A 19850-nucleotide genomic window follows, 5' to 3' on the forward strand; every position below is an offset into this window, starting at 1 on the left:
AATGGCGTAAACCCGGGAGGCGGAGCTTGCAGTGAGCTGAGATCCGGCCACTGCACTCCAGCCCGGGCGACAGAGCGAGACTCCGTCTCAAAAAAAAAAAAAAAAGAATCCTAGGAATAATCCTAAAGCCTGCAACCCCTTTGCCTGAGCACTTGTCACTCTTTTCTAATTACCCAATCTCAAACTTAAAGAAACACTGCAAGAATTTTTTTGCCCTGAACCATTTAGAGTAAGCTGTCAACCTGATACCCTTTCACCCCTGAAGACTAGTATTTCCTACAGACAAGGACATTCCCTAAATAACAACACAGCCATCAGCAAATTGCCAGGCGCAGAGGCAGAGGCAGTTCTATCCCTTGATTCTCGGAATTTGAGACCAGGCTGGGCAACATAACAAGACCCTGTCTCTACAAAAAAAAATCATTAGTCACGTGTGGTGGCACACACCTGTCGTCCCAGCTACTCAGAAGGCTGAGGTGGGAGGATTGCTTGAGCCTAGGAGGCAGAGGCTGCAGTGAGCTGTGATGGTGCCACTGCACTGTAGCCTGGGCGACAAAAAAAATAAAATAAAATAAACAGAAAAGAATCAGGAAATTAACACTGGTACATTACTACCATGTAATCCTCACATCCCATTTAAGTTTACCCATTGTCCCAACGTTTGTTTTTTGTTTGTTTTTTGAGATAGGGTCTCAGTCTGTCACCCAGGCTGGAGTGCACTGTTGCAACCAGGGCTCATGGCAGCCTTGACCTTCCAGGCTCAAGTGATCCTCTCACCACAGCCTCCCGAGTAGCTGGGAATACAGGTGTATGCCACCACACCTAGCTTTTCTTTTTTTCTTAATTTAAAAAAATTTTTTGTAGAGACTAGGTCTCACTATGTTGCCAGGGCTGGTCTCAGACTCCTGGGCTCAAGTGATCCTCCCACCTTGGCCTCCCAAAGTTCTGAGATTACAGGTGTGAGCCATTGCAGCTGGCCCAATCATGTTTTTTTTTTTTTTTTTTTTTTTTTTTTTTTTTTTTTTTTTTTTTGAGACGGAGTCTGGCTCTGTTGCCCAGGCTGGAGTGCAGTGGCCAGATCTCAGCTCACTGCAAGCTCCGCCTCCCAGGTTTACGCCATTCTCCTGCCTCAGCCTCCCAAGTAGCTGGGACTACAGGTGCCTGCCACCTCGCCCGGCTAGTTGTTTGTATTTTTTTTAGTAGAGATGGGGTTTCACCGTGTTAGCCAGGATGGTCTCGATCTCCTGACCTCGTGATCCTCCTGTCTCGGCCTCCCAAAGTGCTGGGATTACAGGCTTGAGCCACCGCGCCCGGCCCCAATCATGTTTTTATAGCAAAAATGTCCTGTCAAGAATCATGTGTTGCATTTAGCTCTCATAGCCCTTCCTCCCTTGGAAGGCTACCCTTGGAAGGCTACCTTGCCCCACCTCATGATTTTGGATTGAATTGTTCAGGGAAGGAAAAGGGAAGAAGAAGAAAGAAGAAAGAAGGATGAAGAGCTTAATTGTGTGATTGTCTCCCCCATTGATCATTTTCTCACTAAACTTATTTGGGGTTAACAATAAACACTTTGGGGGTTAATAAACAAATTTTTGTTTGTTTTGATCACTGCTTTATCTCCAACTCCTGAACATAGTAGACCCTCAATAAATATGGAATGAATTAATGAATGACACGGCAAAGAATGGGCCTGAATTATCACTAATCTTGGAAGCCTAGCACAGGGACTGGAACTCAAACATGTTTGGTAATGTTGGTTGAAATCAACTAGCATAGGATTTACACATAACAGACTCTATAAATGTTTTTTGGTTGAATTAAAATGTGAACAGTTAAATCAAAGTTAAAGGTGACCAAGATAACAGTGGCTATGATGAGCCAAGTATAGTTCTTAAGAGAAGTATCTTGGTCCCTCGTGATATAGGAACACATTGTATGGCCTTGTTACTCAAAGTGTGGTCCATGGAAACAGCAGCCTTGACATCACCTGGGAACTTGTTAGAAATGTAGGATCTCCAACCCTATCAAATCTTCTGAATGAGGATCCGCAGGTGATTCACGTGCACTTGAAGTTTAGGAAGCACTGTTGTACCAGACTGATTTCCTTTTAAGGCACATCTTTGCCAGTCAGATAAATTCTGTGAAAGTCCCCTGGATTGACTGTTTTGTAGCGAGGAGAAAAGCTGAAGAGTACAATACACCCAGTGAAGCAAAAACTCCTAGAATTACCACAGGTCAGAATTCCAAATGACAGAGATTCTATCCACGGAAGCAAAGTGTTGATGGTCGGGTAGCTGGGAAGGGGATCATATTATACCCCTGTGTTGTTTAATTATTTAACAGTTATTCAAAAGACACACCTATCACACCATGTACATATACATATGTGCCTCTATAACTGGGATGGGGCAGGATGGAGGGAGCCCTTCTTAGGTATCAACCAAAATGCAAAAACCTATAGTGGCCTCTTTTATTTATTTATTTTATTTATTTATTTATTATTATTATTATTTTTTGAGATAGGGTCTCATTCTTGTCACCCAGGCTGGAGTGCAGTGGCGTGATCTGGGCTCACTGCAACCTCCGTCTCCCAGATTCAAGCAATTCTCCTGCCTCAGCCTCCTGAGTAGCCAGGATTACAGGCACCCACCACCACGCCTGGTTAATTTTTATAGTTTTGGTAGAGACAGGGTTTTACCATGTTGGCCAGGCTGGTCTCAAACTCCTGACCTCAAGTGATCCACCCGCCTCAGCCTCCCAAAGTGCTGGGATTACAGGTGTGAGCCACTGCGCCTGGCCAAGTGGCCTCTTTTATATTCAAATCGTGGATAATCACAGGCAGAATTTAACACATAATTTTTTTTTTGAAATTTAGTTTGGAAATAATTCAGAGATACCTGGAGTTTTCTTTTAGCATCATTTTTGAGAGAAGGAAAACGATTTTCCAGAGGGGGAAAGGAGAGGGAGAAAAGCAAAGTCCTCCTTTCCTTTCCTGGGGTAATATCTCCATCTGCTGGTGTTTCAGAATAACACTAACAAAGACCTGAAAAGGCCAGTCAAATTCCATACAGTGACTCACCCTGTACTCTGGTCACCTAGGCTGGAGTGTAGCAGCGCGATCTCAGTTCACTGCAACCTCTGCCTCCCGGCTTCAAGCAATTCTCCTGCCTCAGCCTCCTGAGCAGCTGGAATTACAGGCGTGTGCCACCACGACCAGCTAATTTTTCTATTTTTAGTTGAGACAGGGTTTCAACATGTGGATCAGGCTGGTCTCAAACTCCTGACCTCATGATCCGCCAGCCTCAGCCTCCTAAAGTGCTGGGATTGCAGGCGTGAGCCATTTTTGTGTCCTGTTCTATGAATTATCTATTTGTATCCTTTGCTTACTTTTACAGTTGGTTGTTAGTCTTACTGAGATACAGGAACTCTTTATATATTAAGGAACCTAGCCTTTTAAATCTATGTTATGGCCAGGCACATTGGCTCATGCCTATAATCCTAGCATTTTGGGAGGCTGAGGAAGGAGGATTGCTTGAGGCCAGGAATTTGAGACCATCCTGGGCAACACAGTGAGACCTGGTCTCTACAAAAAATAAAAACTTGCTACTAGGGAGGCTGAGGCAGGAGGATTGCTTGAGCCCAGAAGGTTGAGGCTGTAGTGAGTCTATCATGCCACTGTACTCCAGCTTGGGTGACAGAGTGAGATTGTCTCTAAAAAAATTTTTTTAAAGTCTATGTTATGTGTTGCAAATAGTTTTCTCTGTTCTTTGTCTTTTAATTATGGAATTTTTGACATTTCCAAAATTTTTGACAATTATGGAATTTTTGCACAATTGAAAAATGTAAATTATTGTTTAGCTTCATTTATCAGACTTACTCTCTACCTCTCAGGCTTTGTATTTTGTTTAAAAAGGTCTACTTGGCCAGGCGCGGTGGCTCAAGCCTGTAATCCCAGCACTTTGGGAGGCTGAGACGGGTGGATCGCGAGGTCAGGAGATCGAGACCAACCTAGCTAACACGGCGAAACCCCGTCTCTACTAAAAAATACAAAAAACTAGCTGGGCGAGTTGGCGGGCGCCTGTAGTCCCAGCTACTTGAGAGGCTGAGGCAGGAGAATGGCGTAAACCCGAGAGGCGGAGCTTGCAGTGAGCTGAGATCCGGCCACTGCACTCCAGCCTGGGCGACAGAGCGAGACTCTGTCTCAAAAAAAAAAAAAAAAGTCTACTTTACTCCAAGATTATAAAATACATTGTTCGGCCAGGTGCAGTGGCTCACATCTGTAATCCCAGCGCTTTGGGAGGCCAAGGTGGGCAGATCACCTGAGGTCAGGAGTTCATGACCAGCCTGGTCAACATAGCGAAACCCCATCTCTACCAAAAAATACAAAAATTATCTGGACATGGTGGCGTGAGCCTGAGTTCCAGCTCCTTGGCAGACTGAGGCAGGAAAATTCCTTGAACCTGGGAGGTGGAGGTTGCAATGAGCTGAGATCGTGCCACTGCACTCCAGCCTGGGCGACAGAGCAAGACTCTATCTTAAAAAAAAAAAAAAATCGTTCCAGGTTTTCTTTTCTTTTCTTTTTTTGAGACGGAGTCTTGCTCTGTCGCCCAGGCTAGAGTGCAGTGGCCGGATCTCAGCTCACTGCAAGCTCCGCCTCCCGGGTTTATGCCATTCTCCTGCCTCAGCCTCCCGAGTAGCTGGGACTACAGGCGCCCGCCAACTCGCCCGGCTAGTTTTTTGTATTTTTTAGTAGAGACGGGGTTTCGCTGTGTTAGCCAGGATGGTTTTGATCTCCTGACCTCGCGATCCACCCGTCTCGGCCTCCCAAAGTGCTGGGATTACAGGCTTGAGCCACCGCGCCCGGCCTCGTTCCAGGTTTTCTTCTTTTGCTATTATGGGTTAGTTTAAAAAATGCCATATTTGATTAAATTGATATTAAAGTTGTTGTAAAAAGTCAGGTGTTACCACTTGAGGGTAGTTGTCCATGTTTTATGGCATTTTGAAGAATTGGACAAAGCACACAAAGCAAGGCAGTGAAAGCAAACATTTATTTATTTATTTATTGAGACAGAGTTTCCCTCTTGTTGCTTAGGCTGGAGTGCAATGGCATGATTTCGGCTTACCACAGACTCCACCTCCTGGGTTCAAGCAATTCTCCTGCCTCAGCCTCCCGAGTAGCTGGGATCACAGGCGTGTGCCACCACACCTGGCTCTTTTTTTTTTTAATTTTTGTTCTTTTTTTTTTTTTTTTTTTTTGAGACGCAGTCTCGCACCGTTGCCCAGGCTGGAGTGCAGTGGCGCGATCTCGGCTAACTGCAAGCTTTGCCTCCAGGGTGAACGCCATTCTCCTGCCTCAGTCTCCTGAGTAGCTGGGATTGCAGGTGCTCGCCACCTCGCCCGGCTAATTTTTCTCCTTTTGGTAGAGACAGGGTTTCACCACGTTGGCCAAGCTGGTCTCGAATTCCTGACCTCAAAGGGATCCCACTGCCTTGGTCTCCCAAAGTGCTGGGATTACAGGTGCGAGCCACTGCACCCGGCCGGTATTTTCATATTTCAACTGCCAGGCAGAAAACAGAGGGCTTACAACTGCCACGGAGCAATTGCCACGCAGAAAAAGGTAGGGGTGAAAAGGAAGTAGCCTCTGATAACCAGTCAGCAGCAGTGGATCTGAAGGTCACCGCCTCCAGATCCTGTTCTCCTGCCTCACAGGTAGATATCCAACTTACTTTTTTCATGACTGTCTTGCTTATTCTTTCAATATTATCTCCCCTTATGAATCTTAGAACTTATTTGTCTAATTTCAGGAAGTATCTTATTGATACCTTTTTGGAGAAATATATAGATTACTTTAGGAATAATTTTGTCACTGATTTGAAAATCTAAGCAACCTGAAATTCCAGGTTTTCCTAAATACTACTAAAGTAACAACACCTGTTGTAGGAACTAAATTGATACAGCAGTCTGTAAAACTAAAAATTAAGGAGGCCCTCTTTTTTTTTTTAAATGGAGTCTCTCTCTCTCGCCCAGGTTGGAGTGAAGTGGCTCAATCTCGGCACACTGCAACCTCCGCCTCCCGGGTTCAAGCAATTCTCCTGCCTCAGCCTCCTGAGAGGCTGGGATTACAAGCATGCGCCACCAAGCTCAGCTAATTTTTTGTATTTTTAGTAGAGACGAGGTTTCGCCATATTGGCCAGGCTGGTCTCAAACTCCTAACCTCAGGCAATCCACCGGCCTTGACCTCCCAAAATGCTGGAATTACAGGCGTCAGCCACCACGCCCAGCCTAAGGAGGCCCTCTTAAAACATCTCATCACCACCCCCACTCCTTCCCTGAATGACATTATGAACATTTGATAGTATCTTTTCACACTCAGCCAGCCATACATTCACAAACTTTTACGTGTACCTCCGCATGCAGGTACCTGTATGTATGTATGTATGTAAGTGTGTATGTATGTATGTATTTATTTTTCTGAGATGGAGTCTTGCTCTGCCGTCCAGGCTGGAGTGCAATGGCGAGATCTCAGCTCACTGCAACCTCTTTCTCTCTGGTTCAAGTGATTCTCCTGCCTCAGCCTCACGAGTAGCTGGGAATACAGGCGCCTGCCACCATGCCCAACTAATTTTTGTATTTTATTAGTAGAGATGGGGTTTCGCCATGTTGGACAGGCTGGCCTCGAACTCCTGACCTCGTGATCCACCCTCCTCGGCCTCCCAAAGTGTTAGGATTATAGGTTTGAGCCACCGTGCCTGGCCGCAGGATTTTATTACTTTCGTTTTGCATCTGTGGAGCCTTAGTCATGAAGGAGCCATGATACTTATCAAATTTTTGTAATCTTTAGTTTGCACATTTAGGTTTGTTCTCCACTCCCCACTCCCCCCACCCCTGCCCCTTGTACTAACAAAGCTGTGGTAAAGAGCCTTGGGTTTATTATTCCACATCTTTGTATTTCGGTAGCATATATTTCTAGAAAGGAATTGCCAGCTAGAAGGGAACAAACGCATATTTTAAATTTTGATAGATACTACGAAGTGATAGTCAAACAGGGCATCAGTGATATTCCGACCACAATATAGCAGGTGTCCACTTCCACACACTCCTAAGTTCTGAATATACAATTTTAAAAAGTTTTGTCAGCCTGTAAATCTGAGGAATCTAGGTCATGGCATTTACCTTCGAGAGCCACATCATACACAAAGGAATCTCTCCTATTGCCTGGCTTACTGTCATCATTCCATATTTTCTTTATTTTACCAATCAATCTGGCAGTAAAATATGTGTGATGGCTATAGAGTGTCAGCGAATCTTAAGGAAAATAATTAAACATCAGACTTCACCGAGGCCTTAAAGAAATCCATGCAAATAGGTTGCTTTTTGAAAGCAACACTTCCGACTGGTAACTGAAGGGATGGAATCAGCTGTAGGGGTACCCGGTGTGTTCAATTCTGTAAAGCATAGTGTTCCTTTCCCCCGCTCCCCCCCACCCCCACCCCCCCCCCACCCCCACCCCCCCCCCGCGACGAAATCTCACTCTGTGGCCTAGGCTGGAGTGCAGCAGCGCGATCTCGGTTCACTGCAACCTCCGCCTCCAGGGTTCAAGCGATTCTCCTGCCTCAGCCTCCCGAGTAGCTGTCTGGGATTACAGGCGCCCGCTATCTAATTTTTGCATTTTTAGTAGAGACGGGGGTTTCACCATATTGGCCAGGCTGGTCTCGAACTCCTGACCTCAGGCGATCTGCCCGCCTCAGCCTTCCCAATTGCTGCGATTACAGGTGTGAGCCATCGCGCCCGGCCGGGAGTTCCATTTTTATGGGAGCTCCTCCAAGACCCTTAACCCCCACCCCTAGGAGAATCCAGCCGTGTTCGCGAGCCTGCCTTTGTCTCCAAAGCCAAGCAACGCTCCCAGACAAGCTGCGCAGAAGGCAGCTTTTTTCTGCCGTCCTCACCCGAAGAAAGGGGGCTTCTTCCCTGGCCCCTGTGCCCGATGCTCAGGGCTCGGGTTCTCTCTCCGAGTGTGCACCTGGAAACCCGAGCGTCGCCCCGGCTCTCGCACTTTTCAGACCGCGTCTCATAGAAGTACGCGACCCTTCCACGTTTGGGACATGAATGGGAGAGCTTAGCGCTTCCTATTTTGTTTTTTGGGGGTGCGGGTGATTACGAATCTGGGCACAGAGACGACAGGTTTATATGACCTGCGGCCGAGTGCGGGGCCAGGCGCCAGGCTCCTGTGGCGCCACCTTTTCCAGACGCGCAGCCACCCGGCTGGACGAGGGGCGGGGTCCGACCTTTTTTATTCGCCGTTTTTACCCTGGACTTCAACCTAAAGAGCTTCTTGGAAACTTATCTTTCCCAACAGCTATGAAGTGGGAACTCAAATCTCCAACCCCGTACTTGTGTGTGTTCAGCGAAGGGAATTCACCCCGGGAGAAGAGCCCTGGGTCACTAAAGAGCCGGGCACCACGTGGGTGGAAAAATCCTTCAGGACCAGCCAATGGCGGTAAGGCCTGCCCTGAGCTCCCGCCTCTCGGGCGCCCTCAGGCTTCACGCAGTCGTTGTTGTGATTGGCGGAATTAGGCGGAAAGCCCGCTTGCCTAAACCACAGAGGGTTTTGATTGGTTGCAGCGAACAGCTGCATTTCTATAGCCCAAACCTGGAGCGGTTTAGTGATAAATCCCGCCCTAAAAGGCATTTGTTAACCGTTGTACGTGTTGTAAGGCAAAGGGTGATTGGTCAGAGAGCTCACGGAATCAGTCGGTAGTAAACACAACCAGACTCCAGGGACCGTGGATTGGTCAGTTTTTCTGGGGGCCAAGGAAATTCCTCCGGGTTCCGCGCGCCGGCTGGCTGCACTCCTACCCCGGCCCCGCCCTCCCCGTTGCTGATTGGTTGTAACCCAACGGGGGAGGAGGAAAAGGGCAGAGTAGGCGCTCTTGCATTACATCACTTCCGTTTATCCTCGGGCGCCGCCGCGGTGTTCTCAGAGTGCCGCTGCGAACTGGCTGAAGGAGCTAGGGGAATAGAGGCGGGGTGGGAGGGGGGCGGGCGGAAGGGGGAGGAAGTCCCATAACGGAGACGCAGGTCTGGACGTTCCCACCTCCTCTGACACTGCCGAGTCCGATCGGAGAGGGGTCACCGCCTCCTTCAGCGAGGAGGAGGGGGGCGGAGCCCGGCTCAGGTGAGGAGACCCCGTCAGCGAGTGTCGTGATGGCGGGCGCGCTCACGTGGGGAAGGTTGAGCGCCAGGGGCGCGCCAAGGCGTCGGGGAGCGCGCAGACGTGTACTGGTGCCCCCAGCCTACCCTGACTGTCTTCCTGAGGGGGCATTGTTACCGTCGGAGCGAAGGGGCCAGGCAGGTTCTTCTGCGCAGGCGTCCCCGGTGTCCCGACGCCAGGCTGTCTGCGGGCTGGGGCGGGAGCTGGTACCCCTGCGGATCTCTGGCTGGCTACGTAGGTTCCCGACTGGGGTGGGAAAGGCCTCAGGCCCAACGGCCTGGTGGAATGAAGAGAGGATTTGCTGCCTTGCGGGGTGGGGTCGGACGGCTCCCTTGCCCCCATCCTGGGTCTTCTTGAGCGACGAGGTTTGATTTCACCAGAGCAAGGCTATAGGCAAACTGCCATCGGGAGCCGGCGGCCGACCCTGGAGGGGTGGAGCCAGTGTTTTGGAATGCCCCAACTTGTTAAGAGAGGACTGAAGTGTTTAAGAGGCATTTATTGAATGCCCACTACTCCCAGGCTTCGTGCGAGGAGCTGTGGGGGATGCGGTGGTTAGACACTGCCGTCCCATGTTCTCCTGTTTGGAGGACAGATTTGTATGTAAATAATAAAAGACAGTGAATTAAGGGGAGTTGAAGGTTAGTTTTTTCCTTTAAAAATGGTCATTTTTTATTAAGTCAGTCAGCATTCTGGCATAGTGAAGGGCACTATGGAAACTAATTTTCTGAACAGAAGACAAATCCTGAATAATTTGGAGGAAAAAATTTAGGTGAAAGCACAGTAAAGTCTTGATTCCTAAGTAGTAGTCTCTGACTCTAGTTAACTTGAATTAATAGAAGAAACTCTTCACCTTCAAAAATTGAAGCAAAAATATTCCAAAGCATGTTCTCTTATTTTTCACTTGTATTAAGTAGAAGACGTTACGGGCTTTTCTTTAGAAGTTGAAGAGAATGCTGTGCCTTAGTCATTATTGGTAATTTGTTGTCCTAGTATGGGCTGTTGTGCCTTAGATGTAAAAGGCTGAGTAGAACTTGCTTTTCATTTGCCTAAACTCTTGTGATATCTGTGGTGACGGTGGTTGGCAGTAAGCTAATAGTTCAGAGGGAAAAGACCAGATGGGGAGAAGAGAAGAATTTTAGAGAAAAGCCCCAAAGCCAAAGGAAACCGTTCACTGTTCCTTTTAACCCTTCTGGAAATCCATCAAATTTGGGAAGATTGACCTGGCCACCACAGCCAGCTTGGTGACCTTACAGGTAAGACTGCCTGGGTGGGGACCTGTTCTGGGCCCTTGGGTTTTGCTGAATAAGCAGACTCTTTTTTTTTGAAGAGTCCTGAAGTCAAGCTGTTTACTAGAGATTTGCAGCTTTTCCCTAAAAGTTGTGTCAAAACTTGTAGTTAGCTGAAAATGCTGGATTTTTGTTAATTGATATGTCTGTAGCAAAATTCTGAAAATGGTAAGATTTGGAGGAAAGGCATCTTACAAGCTTAAGAGTGAATGCTCTCAAAAGAGACTCACAAGACTGTCCCCAAAGTGGAAGTAATAAAAAATCACTAGGATATCAAATAGTAGTTAAAGAACTCAGCATGAACTATATCAAATTGGAGACTTAAAAAAATCTTGTGTTCAGTGAATTTGACAAAACCTGGTGTAGTGCTGACAGAATTTTGAATCTGGCTCACATTGGTTTTAGAAATGCAAAAAAGAACCCAAGGTATTGATTCTATGTTAGCTTTCAACTTTTTTTTAATGTGAATTAATTTTAAATACTTTCCCCCTGTCAGTTTTAAGCATGTGATTTTTCTTTTACTGTGTGTAATATTTCTCAAATATGGATGTTGTCTAGTAGAGCCAGTTTTGTTAGCGTAGCAGGTGGGATGGAATGTAGCACTACACTATGCCTTTTGTCTAAGTGTGAAGTGAACTTCTCATCTCCTAAAAGACTAGCTGTTTCTGAGTGAACTATTGCTCTTTACATATGTTTTCATCATTTTCACCACTGAATAGTGGCTTTTAATTTCAAGATCCAGTTTTGGAGGTGCCTTTCATTTTATTAGTTATACATATATTTCCTAAAAGCTTTGATTTATCTTGACATCCCAAACAGATTAGGAACTATGTTGGACAACTTATTATAATAGATATTCTTACTCTCCAAGAGTATTTTATTGGTGATGTTGGATTTTTCTTAACCACTTTGCCAACAGGGGTGATGGCGCCACCCACCACCCTCCGCGCACTCGGACCACTTGTGTTACAGCATGTACCGGCATTTAGTGGTTCCCAAACCCTTGTTCCTTGTTCAAGAAGAATGAGGTTACTCTGACAATTCGAAGGGTGAGGAGGGCAGAGAAGAATTTTACTGAGTGCCTCAGAGAAGAGGACATTCAGGGGTGGTCCCCCACCCCCGCAGTCGGGTGGCTTCTTTCCCAGTGTGGCTGGTTCTGGGGCTTCTTAGGGACTCAGAATGGGGAGTGTGTGCTGATTGGTTTCTGAGTATGCAAAAAGGTTAAATGGAAGGCCGGGTGTGGTGGCTCACGCCTGTAATTGGTGCAGTTGGGGAGGCTGAGGTGGGCAGATTGCCTGAGGTCAGGAGTTTGAGACCAATCTGGCCAACATGGTGAAACCCTGTCTCTACTAAAAATACAAAAATTAGCCCGGCATGGTGAAGTGCGCCTGTAATCCCAGCTACTCGGGAGGCTGAGGCAGAAGAATCAACTGAGCCTGGGAGGCAGAGGTTGCATTGAACTGAGAGCCTGCCACTGCACTCCAGTCTTGCAGACAGAGTGAGACTGTCTCTCAAAAAAAAAAAAAAAAAATGTTAAAGCAAAGACACCACTCAAAGGTGGGCACAACAGTGTAGAAAACCAATTAGGAAAGGGGTAGGTGTATGTAAAATAGGTGAAAGTTGGGGATCAATCAGAAGAGAGCACATCAAACGGGAAGACAGGTTCTCAATCTGTTCCATGGATTTGACTTGTAGCTTGGCTTTCAGGCTTTAAACTGTCTTTGGCTTGGAGGTAGGATTTCACTGGGGATGTGCCCCTATCTGCCTAGGCATTTGTCTGTCTCCTGCCTCTGTCATTAGTAGTCATTGGCTACTAATGTAGTCGGTTTTCCTTCTTCCTTGAAGACAGGATACTATAACTAAGCATTATGCCATAGCTCAATTGGCAGTTTTTTTCCTAGTGTTACATGAAATAATGCATTGTATAATCACAGACATTTTAGATTTAATAAAATTTGGTAAAATTAATAGACTTTTAGCCCAGGTGGCGCACACCTGTAGTCCCAACTACTTGAGAGCCTGAGGCAGGAGGATCACTTGAGTTCAAACCAGCCCAGGCAACATAGTAAAATCCTGGCTCCCTGCCCCCCATAAAGAGTCTTTTGTACCCAACTAATTAATTATAATTGTAACCAGTGAATTTTCCTATTTTCCTAATTTGCTTTCCTGCTCTGGAAAATGTTTGTCGCTGAAAAGAAGCCTATCGAGAGTGATATTTTTCCTTATATAAATGGAAATTAACAAATAAAATGTTCATTTTACAGATTTTAAAGGATGATTAAGTGATAGGTCTACTCTTTGGAAATTATACTTGGTAATCTGTTACTTTGTATGATTACAGGTTTACAAATGCCTTTATTCCTAATTTACTTTTTTTTTTTGAGACAGGGTCTCACTCTGTCACCCAGGCTTGAGTGCAGTGGTGCTATCTGATCTCAGCTCCATGCAACCTCCGCCTCCTGGGTTCAAATGATTCTTGTGTCTCAGCCCCCCCGAGTAGCTGGGGCTATAGCTCGTGGCACCATGCCCCACTAATTTTTGTATTTTTTGATAGAGACAGGGTTTCGCCATGTTGGCCAGGCTGGTCTTGAACTCCTGACCTCAAGTGATCCACCTGCCTCGGCCTCCCAAAGTGTGTGATTACAGGCATGAGAGTCGCTGCACCTGGCTGACTGCCAATTTTTTAAGTTTAAAATGCTTAAGGTGAGTTGCTCCCTTTTTTTCTATGCGTGATATTGTTGACATGGTATGATTTTTCAGTACATCTTAATTAGTCAATTATAATTTAAAATCCACTCAACCATCTTCCTCTAAAAGTGCAAGGCTTTCACCTTTATAGTCCTTACGTTTTAGTCTTTTTTGCAAAGAGAATTTGAGGAAGGAAGACCGGGAAAAGAAAATCCAGTGTTTGGCCATTCGGTTGTGGGAGGAGCCCAGAAATGCTACAAAAATCTAAACACGTTTAAGTTACTTACATTGTACTTATTTTGAATAGATGATCAAAAGCAATTCTGCAGGTCAAGTATAGGTCACTTGCTGAGCATTATTGATTTGATACATGATTGAGAAGTGAAGGCATATACTGCTTTGAAAGTAAACTAGGTGTAAGAAATGGATTAAGTCCATTTTCATCTTCTCTGTTGGAAAGACACCATAATAATAGTGTCTCCAATGCTTTGTCATAGTTTTCATCTTGATAAAAGTTTAGTTTTTTTTTCTTTCTACTTTGTTCTGTTTTGCTTTTGAGATAGGGTCTTGCTCTGTCACCCAGGCTGGAGTGCAGTGGGATGGTCATAACTCACTGCAGCCCCAGTCTCTTGGACTCAAGCAACCCTCTCACACCCAGCCTCCCAAGTAGCTGGAACTACAAGCATGCACCACCACGCCCAGCTAAGTTTTGTAGTTTTTGTAGAGGTGGGGGGTCTCCCTATGTTTCCCAGGCTGGTCTTAGACTTTTGGACTCAAACATTTCTCCCACCTTGGCCTCCCAGCATGTTGAGATTATAGAAGTGAGCCACCATGCCCTGCACCCAGCTAATTAAAAAATAATTTTGTAGAGAAGAAGTTTCACTATGTTGACCAAGCAGGTCTCAAATACCTGGCCTCAAGTGAGCCTCCCGCCTCAGCCTCCCAAAGTACTGGGATTACAGGTGTGAGCCCCTGCATCTGGCCTAATTTTTTGCAGGGGGAGTGTTCGCTTTTGTTGCCTAAGCTGGAGTGCAATGGCGCTCCAGGCCATTGCAGTTATGCAATGCAGTTATGGAGTGCAATGGCACATCCAGTACAGGCAGCTAAAAGAAGCCACTAATGGTTGGTTTTTATGGACTTTTAGATGCGTTTGTGAAACTTCTGTGATATTTAAAGTGTTAACTGGCTAACGCACTTTGGGTGGCTGAGGCAGGCAGATCACAAAGTCAGGAGTTCAAGACCAGCCTGACCAACATGGTGAAACCCTGTCTCTACTAAAAATACAAAAAAAAAAAAAAAAAAGAAAAGAAAAGAAAAGAAGAAAAATCCGGGCATGGGTGTGTGCGTCTGTAGTCCCAGCTACTCGGGAGGCTGAGGCAGGAGAATCACTTGAACCCGGGAGTCAGAGGTTGCAGTGAGCCGAGATCGTGCCACTGCACTCCAGCCTGGTGACAGCAAGACTCCGTCTTAAAAAAAAAAAAAAATTCTAGCAGGATGAGGCAGTTAAATTTGCCATAAATTATTTTGAAGTTTCAATGTAGTGCTTTCAGACTCTATCATGTAAGTGACTTCCTGTGGCATGTCAGTCTCTAAGGCAGCACTCTGCTAGTGGGTCACTTCATTGGTCTGTTCTTGTGTTGCTATAAAGAAATACTGGGTAGCTTATAAAGAAAAGAGGCTTAATGGCTCACAGTTCTACAGGCTGTACAAGCATGGTGCCAGTACCTGCTTGGCTTTTGGGGAGGCCTCAGGAAACTTTTACTCATGGCAGAAGGTAAAGTGGGAGCAGACGTGTAACAAAGAAGTGTGGCACCTTCCCACCCTCTCACTGCAGCTTGCTTCAAAGCACTGAGACAGTGAAAGAGATCTAACCTAACCAACTCCATCTTGGTTCTAACTCCAAACTGTCCTTGTTCGTTCCTGGGCATAGGCTGAACTAACTTTGGGAGGAACTTAGGTTATAGTTTATAGTTTTTGAAAACAAAGACAATAACAGTCTTTTCCCAAAACAAACCTCCTCCTTGCCTGGGGACTAGACTGCCTTTGTAGGACTAACAGAAGCCACAAGATTAGAAATTATGGCTCATGCCTGTAATCCCAACACTTTGGGAGGCCAAGATGGGTGGATCACCTGAGGTCAGGAGTTTGAGACCAGCCTGACCAACATGGTGAAACCCTGTCTCTACTAAAAATACAAAAAATTAGCCAGTCTTGGTGGTGTATGCCTATAGTCCCTGCTACTCAGGAGGCTGAGGCAGGAGAATCGCTTGAACCCGGGAGGCGGAGGTTGCAGTGAGCCAAGATCATGCCATTGCACTCCAGTCTGGGCAACAAGAGTGAAACTCCATCTCAAAATAAAAAAAAAAGAAAAGAAATTAATGGTTTAGGAGTCACGCAGCTGGAGGCTACCAGATTCTGACCCTCCCTAAACTGCTCCTAAGATCAATACTTGAGATATCTTGCAGACCCCCGCATTTGATGAATCAACTGGCACCACCCAGATCGATAAACTGGCTCATCTAATCTTGTGGCCCCCACCCAGGAACTGACTCAGCAGAAGAAGACTCCTTTTGATTTCATCTCTGACCTGACCAGTCAGCACTCCCAGCTCACTGGCTTCCCCCCAACCCACCAAGTTGTCCTTAAAAAACGCTGATCCCCAAATGCTCAGGGAGACTGATTTGAGTAATAAATAAAACTCTGGTCTCTTGCACAGCCAGCTTTGCGTGAATTACTCTTTTCTCTATTGCAGTTCTCCTGTCTTGATAAATCGCCTCTGTCTAGGCAGGGGGCAAGATGAACCCATTGGGCAGTTACAGTGGGAGAAGATAAAGCTCGTCCTGCCTCCTCCTAATCTTCCAGACTGAGGTCTCTTGACATTGTGGTCTGTGGTCTGTGATGTTAGCATGTGGCATTAGCAATGAGAGGATTTGAGTAAAAGAAGGGGAGAAGAAAAACTCTTCCTGCCACCTCTTCAGAGCACTTGCTCTCATTTTCATTCCCTTCACTGTCATTTTATACACATCTTTTCACCCACACCTCCAGCCCTTGACCCTGACCCTGCCTTTTAGCTCCATCCCTTTACTCCCTCCAGTTCCCTAGTCCTTATTCCTAGCCCTTGTTCATGCTCACAACTACATTCTTTTTATTTATTTATTTATTTATTTATTTATTTTTTTGAGACGGAGTCTTGCTCTGTCGCCCGGGCTGGAGTGCAGTGGCCGGATCTCAGCTCACTGCAAGCTCCGCCTCCTGGGTTTACGCCATTCTCCTGCCTCAGCCTCTGAAGTAGCTGGGACTACAGGCGCCCGCCACCTCGCCCGGCTAGTTTTTTGTATTTTTAATAGAGACGGGGTTTCACCATGTTAGCCAGGATGGTCTCGATCTCCTGACCTCGTGATCCACCCGTCTCGGCCTCCCAAAGTGCTGGGATTACAGGCTTGAGCCACCGCGTCCGGCCTCTTTTTATTTTTTTATTTTTAATTTTAATGGAGATGGGAACTTGCTATATTGGACAGGGCATTCTCGAACTCCTAGCCTCAGTCCTCCCACCTTGGCCTCCCAAAGTGCTGGCATTACAGGCGTGAGCCACCGTGCCCGGCCTCAGCTACATTTGTTCCCTCCCCTGAGTGTCCTCTCATCAGTCACTGAGCCCATGTCTTATTGGGGGTTGTTCTCATTACAGCAAAGTGAGATTTCGTACCTGGACCTGGGTTCATACAGCTTCTTCTTCAGTTATTGAACTAGTTGGGTAATGTTGGTCCTAGAAATGAGTAGCCAGTCACTGCTTGGGAGTCATACATAAGAGATAATATGTGTAAAGTACCTATAGAACCTGACTTTTAGTAGATATTCAACCCTCTCATCTTCCCCCTGCATCACCCAGCTAATAGAAACATAGTAGTAAGTGATGGTGCAGTGTTAATTAACCAGGCACTGGTGCTTTGGCAGTTTGCCCCCACAGTAACAGGTTAAAAGGATACTCTGGCCGGGTGCAGTGGCTCAAGCCTGTAATCCCAGCACTTTGGGAGGCCGAGGCGGGAGGATCACAAGGTCGAGACCATCCTGGCTAACACAGTGAAACCTCATCTCTACTAAAATTACAAAAAATTAGCCGGGCGAGGTGGTGGGCGCCTGTAGTCCCAGCTACTCGGGAGGCTGAGGCAGGAGAATGGCGTGAGCCCGGGAGGCGGAGCTTGCAGTGAGCCGAGATCGCGCCACTGCACTCCAGCCTGGGCGACAGAGCGAGACTCTGTCTCAAAAAAAATAAATAAATAAAAAAATAAATAAATAAATAAAAGGATACTCTGGGAGTGATCCCGGGAGGCTACGTTATTGCTAGGGAAAGGCTGGGCACTTTATTCCACAAATTTGAGTAACTCAACGTATGTGTAAGTTGAAGGCTGCCTTTGCACTAAAGTTTTATTTCTCTTATATATATGTGTGTGTATATACACATATATATACACACACACATATATATATTATTATTATTATTATTATCATTATTATTATTTTTAGATAGGGTCTCACTCTGTTGCCCAAAGTGGAGTGCAGTGGCGTGATCTCAGGTCATAAGCCTCTGCCTCCTGGGTTCAAGTGATTCTCCTGCCTCCGCCACCTAGAGTAGCTGGGATTACAGGTGTACGCCACCACACTCAGCTAATTTTTGTATTTTTTAGTAGAGATGAGGTTTTGCCATGTTGCCTGCCTAGGCTGGTCTGGAACTCCTGAATTCAAGTGATCCACCCACCTTGGCCTCCCACAGTGCTGGGATTACAAGCACAAGCCATTGCGCTGGGCCTATCCTGTATTTTTGAAGAATGAGATTCTGCGTACATGAGTTTCTTCATAAACGTAAAACTTACTTAAGTGGTAGTCAGACTTTCGCCCTTAGAATTCCATTACACATTTAAAAATTATTGATGACTCCAAAGAGCTTTTTTGCAAGTTATAGTTTTCAGTATTTAACATACTAGAAATTAAAGTTGAGAAAAAAATTAAGTACTGCATTTGTTTGTTAAAAATAATAAACTATATGTGAACATAAAACATTTTTACAAAAAAGCAGTTCTAAAAAAGTAGTGAAGAGAGTGACTTTTCTTTAAGTAAGCTTTATTTTTTCTAATAGTTTTAGATTTACAGAAAATTGCAAAGATAGTAGAATTTCCATATACCTACACCTTGTTTCACCATTAACGTCTTAACATTAGTATGGTATGTTATAATTAATGAACCATTATTATTATAACATTATTACATAATAACTTTATTAACTAAGGTTTATTCTTTATTCAGATTTTGTTAGTTTTAATGTTCTTTTTCTATTCCAAGATCCCATCCAGGATAGTGTAACCACCCAGTAGGTTCACCTTGCCCACTGCCTAGACAGAGCCGATTTATCAAGATGGGAACTGCAGTAGAGAAAGAGTAATTCACATAAAGCTGGCTGTGTGGGAGGACTGGAGTTTTATTATTTGTCAAATTAGCCTCCCCCAAAACTCAGGGATCAGAGTTTTTTGTTTGAGGTTTTTTTTTTTTTTTTAGACTTTTTTTTTTTCTTTTTTTTTTGAGACGGGTTCTTGCTCTGTCACCCGGACTAGAGTATAGTGGTGCGATCTCGGCTCACTGCAACCTCTGCCTCCCGGGTTCAAGTGGTTCTCCTGCCTCAGCCTCCCAAGTGGCTGGGATTACAGGCAGCTGGCTAATTTTTGTATTTTTGGTAGAAACGGAGTTTCACCATCTTGGCCAGGCTGGTCTCAAACTCCTGACCTTGTGATCCATCCACCTCAGCCTCCCAAAGTGCTAGGATTACAGGCATGAGGCATCGCACCCAGCAGGGGATCAGAGTTTTTAAAGGTAATTTGGTGGGTAGGGGGCTAGTGAGTCAGGAGTGCTGATTGCTTGGCTTGGGGATGAACTCATAGTGTGTCCAGAATTTATTCCTTTCGGTGGGTTCTTGGTCTTGCTGACTTCAAGAATGAAGCCATGGACCTTTGCGGTGAGTGTTACAGTTCTTAAAGATGGTGTGTCCGGAGTTTGTTCCTTCAAATGTTCAAATGTGTCTGGAGTTTCTTCCTTCTGATGGGTTGGTGGTCTCGCTGACTTCAGGAGTGAAGCTGGAGACCTTCACCATGAGTGTTACAGCTCTTAAAGGTGGCACATCCAGAGTTGTTTGTCCCTCCTGGTGGGTTCATGGTCTTGCTGACTTCAGGAATGAAGCTGCAGACCCTCGTGGTGAGTGTTACAGCTCATAAAGGTAGTGCGGACCCAAAGAGTGAGTGGCAGCAAGATTTATTGTGAAGAGTGAAAGACCAAAGCTTCCACAGTGTGGAAGGGGACCCGAGCAGGTTGCTGCTGCTGACTCAGGTGGCTAGCTTTTGTTCCCTTATTTGGCCCCACCCACGTCCTGCTGATTGGTCCATTTTACAGAGTGCTGATTGGTGCATTTACAGTCCTTTAGCTAGACACAGAGTGCTGATTGGTGTGTTTACAATCCTTTAGCTAGACACAGAGTGCTGATTGGTGCGTTTACAATCCTCTAGCTAGACAGAAGAGTTCTCTAAGTCCCTACCCGACCTGGAAGCCCAGCTGGCTTCACCTCTCAATAGGGAGTCAAAGCTGTTCTCTTATGCTGAGTCAGTTCCTGAGTCAGTTCCTGGGTG

At 45.8% G+C, this 19850-nt stretch overlaps 1 protein-coding gene across 1 annotated transcript in view; it reads left to right on the forward strand.

Moving 5' to 3' along the window:
• Positions 1-8934: 8934 nt before the first annotated feature.
• ZBTB5 (zinc finger and BTB domain containing 5) overlaps positions 8935-19850 on the forward strand; it is a 40387-nt gene continuing 29471 nt past the window's right edge. Inside the window, exon 1 of the mRNA XM_010369980.2 lies at positions 8935-9175. The gene's annotated coding sequence lies outside the window, so the exon portion shown is untranslated. The remainder of the gene's footprint in view (positions 9176-19850) is intronic.

The sequence above is a fragment of the Rhinopithecus roxellana genome, chromosome 16, assembly GCF_007565055.1.
Source record: "Rhinopithecus roxellana isolate Shanxi Qingling chromosome 16, ASM756505v1, whole genome shotgun sequence".
NCBI lineage: Eukaryota > Metazoa > Chordata > Mammalia > Primates > Cercopithecidae > Rhinopithecus > Rhinopithecus roxellana.